We start from the raw sequence: 3874 nt of genomic DNA on the forward strand, positions 1-3874 counted from the left end.
ATAAATCCATTTTCTTTGTGATTTTATCTATTTGGAGCGTCAATCATTTCTTTTTGAGAAACCTGGGTAAAGGTTTATCAATTTTGTTTACTTTTTCAAAAAAATCCCAACTCTTGGTTTCATTGATCAGTTTTACTAGTTTTTAATTCTATATTGTTAATTTATGCCCTGATATTTATTATTTTCTTCTGTTGCTAGGTTTTGGGTGTCTTTGTTATTCTGTTTCTAGTTCCTTTAGTTGTGTTGTTAGATTTTGTATTTTGGATTTTTCTTGAGATATACCTGAATTGCAATATATTTTCAATGAGCTTCACTCACCTAAAAGTACCATCTGGCAACAAAACCACTAACCCTAAACTTTAACCCTTGCCATAAGCCTTACACATTTGATGCCACTGGTAGTCAGAAAAACTCTGTAGGTGGGAGATGGCTCAGTTTAACTCCTTATTACTACTTTTTTCTGAGTCATGAACAGAGCATTAATTCCCACTGTGCTGCTGGTAACAGTGCACATAGAACACACTCTTAAGAACATTCTTGTTTTTAAAGCTTGGAAAGAGCAGCTTTTGACATCCATCAGACTTTACTTTTGGAGGACTAGATCTAGGGCAATAATAAATGGAATCCACTATTTTACCCTATGGTAACTTATAAGAATGGAATTTAAGAAAACTAGTCACATTGTCTTAAAGAGCATGAAGGAAACTATGTACCTCTGAAATTTGTGATGAGTAAAGATTCTGTGTAGATGATAAGACCAACATTTACCACAAAATGGGAAATTATCTCAACACTTAACATGTAGCTCAAAATTTATCTCTGCTAAAAGCATTTGGGACATGAAGAAAAATGGTTCAATACTTGGGGGATTGATCGAGGTTGTCCTACACCATGCTTTATTAACACAGAACCGAAAGATCAAACAAAATTACTAGGCATAATATCACTTCAACTCCTCCTTTCTTTGGGATAACAGTAGTATGGTGTTTTTACACAGCGAGGGTAGTGTAATTGACTACTTCAAAAACAATTATCATGATATCCAAAGAAATTGCATAGTATGAAAACAATATACAAAGAAAAATCCTGCATTAGGACAAAGACTGTGAGGGATGTTTCCCCACCCAGGTTCACCCCAAATGTCCCTTTTCCTGGAGCTGTTATAAGTCTTTCCTTTGAGAAACCAAGCACTTGTGAGAAATTTCTGTTCATCTCTTGAAATCCTTTAAGCCATATCAGCTAAGGTTTCCCAGACACACCTGTAGCAATGTGCTGCCCTTGGGTGAAGACTTATGTCTTCACACCAGATTCCAAGCCAGGATAATCAAAGTGGCCTGATTTGGAGAGTTTCTTCTACTTGAGTTGTGAAATTCCTTCCAAATGATCATTCCAAATAACTGATTTGTGTAGGCTCAAAAACTTTGAACCTTAAAGGGTTTCATAAACATTGTTATGCTTTACTGGAGTTCCTGTCAAAGAATCTGTGTGGATTTGTATTATTCATCACATTAATGGAAAAAAACCCCTGAATTCAGACTCTTAAAAAATTTCCTTTTGGACATTTTAATGAGAGCCTAGGTCTTCCAGATGCAACTTGGGCACAGAGGCCACCAGGCATGGCATCTTCATTAAATGCTTAATGAGAATCCCATTAGTGCATGGTAGTGGAAGCCAGAGATTGCCTCTTTTTAAAGTTTGGTCCCCTTTCTGCTCAGTAATTCATTTGTCTGGTATAAAATGAACAAAACAAAGGCCAAGAACAAAGTATAAAAAAATGACTACTGCCTTGATGGATATGAGGCAACAGGAGTCTTGACTTCCTTTCTTGCTTTTTGCAGTTATACAAAGGCTCAGTAAATAGCACCAGATACAAAAATTTCAAGTTACCAAGGCCGCTACAAAGCTGGTAGCTTATTTACCAGTGAGTGCTTTTGATTCCCTGCTGGAGGCACAGAATTGTCAGTAATGAAAAGGACACATGTTATTAGTGGGAGAACAGGAAAGGATGGAGAAGCATGTCTCTTACTCAGGGTGAGACAAACCATGGGGAGGACTGGCTGTGGGCATCCTGGACTGAGAGGAGCTCCAAAGAGTGTAGGTCCACAACTGGCCCTAATCCTGAAAGTCATTAGAAGCCATCTGAAAAAGTGGAGCATTCAGATGGTCAAGTTCATCCACATGGGGTGGGTTGTGCATTAATATCTCCTGATCCTCTAAGACATCTTCTCCAGAAGCTACCAGATTAGTGAAGGATTTGCTTTGGACACACTGGAAATCCACATGGCGACTCTTCCGTTCTTCCTCTTCCCAAGACATCTGGATAAAGGGTCACTGCAAATAATTATAGATTACGTCAGACCAGCCACCAGGTATTTTTTTTCTTTACAAGTAGAATAATCTTCAACTCCAATGAAAATTCTTTTCAGGCCCCACTACTTTAACACCGTTTCAGCGACATCATGATTCTCAATATATTTGAAGAATCTATAAAGCTCGAATCTATAAAGGATTTGGGAGTATTCTTCCTCCATGGGAGGGGTTGGTCTTCATCCCAGTCCACAGAATCTTAATCTGTCAGCAAGAGGTGTGACACTCTCGCTCTCCTTTCTTGGCACAGTCCACCATGATGGGCAAGATCAGCGCTTCAAGGTAGCGGTCAAACTGCTTGTTAGCAGTAAAGCACTCAGATCTTGACATCGGATAGTGTTGAAGTCAAACTAAATGCAGAGATAATTGCATGTATCTCTGAGATCTGGAATAGAGATGCCATCTGGACAATTGATGATACCAGTTTTGTAATAATTCAGCACTACTTCAAACACATTTGCACCGATTCCTTCAACAATCTCATAACTCTCCTTTTTCTTTGGGCCAGATGAAGTTGTACTCCCTTCCTGGTCCAAACATTCTTCCCAACATGATATCCGGATGAGCAGTGAAAATTTGTGAACTCATAAAAAAAAAAAAAACAAACTTGTGCCACCTACAAGAAGCGTCACGCTCTCTGGCACCTGGGAATGAAAGTTACTGCTAAAGCCCACAGTGTTGTTTCCAAATCTTTCTGGAGCCATAAAGAGTTCATGGAATAGTCCAGTAAAAGGTCATTGCTCCTGGGGCCTAGAGGATAAGTAACGTTCTGAAGACGAGAAGAAGCCAAGCTATTTGTTTCTTTCTCTTATGTTGCCCCTGGGTTTGCATAGTAGGAAGCCAGCCTCCTGCTGCAATAACCTGTCATTCTCACTGCTACAGTGCACATTCATCCCTGGATTCTGTATCCTGAATTGTCTGCTTGACCAGAAAAAAATCCTGACACTCCCTGCCACGCTCTCAAGCTCAGGTCGAACCAGCCTGGGAGGAGTGCACACCACGCCGCTAAAAGCCACCGTGATGAAGGCACACTCCTATCCCCACGCCTACCAGATAATCTATATTCTTTAAAATCCCATTATTATTATATCCTATTTAAATCAAAGAATATTTATCACTTAAAATGTGAGTATGGGACTTCCAAGGAAAATGGCAGATTCTAGGCTCACTTTGTCCTAAAAAAATACAGCTAGATAGTGCTCACATCAGTGCAAATAACTCAGAAAACAACCTGAAGACTGGCCAAGCAGCAGCTCCACAGCTAAGTGTAGAGAAGGGTCCACATTCAAATGTGTAAGAAAGGCTCAGAAATGGTCAGGAGTCAAAATGACCCATGAGATTGTTCACAAGAAGAGGGCAGGGGCATGGAAAGGAGAGAGGAGCAATTTACAATCTAGGCACCAAGGCATGGAAACCCACAATGGGAGAGCAAATCTCACTAACATCTGGCTTTGAAAGCCAGATAGGCCAAACATCTGAAGTTCTTGGAAGTAGTGAGTCTTAACAC

At 39.9% G+C, this 3874-nt stretch overlaps 1 pseudogene; it reads right to left on the reverse strand.

The window, feature by feature from the left end:
• Positions 1-2112: 2112 nt before the first annotated feature.
• Positions 2113-3260, reverse strand: LOC115284372 (annotated as a pseudogene).
• Positions 3261-3874: the final 614 nt, after the last annotated feature.

The sequence above is a fragment of the Suricata suricatta genome, chromosome X (assembly GCF_006229205.1).
Source record: "Suricata suricatta isolate VVHF042 chromosome X, meerkat_22Aug2017_6uvM2_HiC, whole genome shotgun sequence".
Taxonomy (NCBI): domain Eukaryota; kingdom Metazoa; phylum Chordata; class Mammalia; order Carnivora; family Herpestidae; genus Suricata; species Suricata suricatta.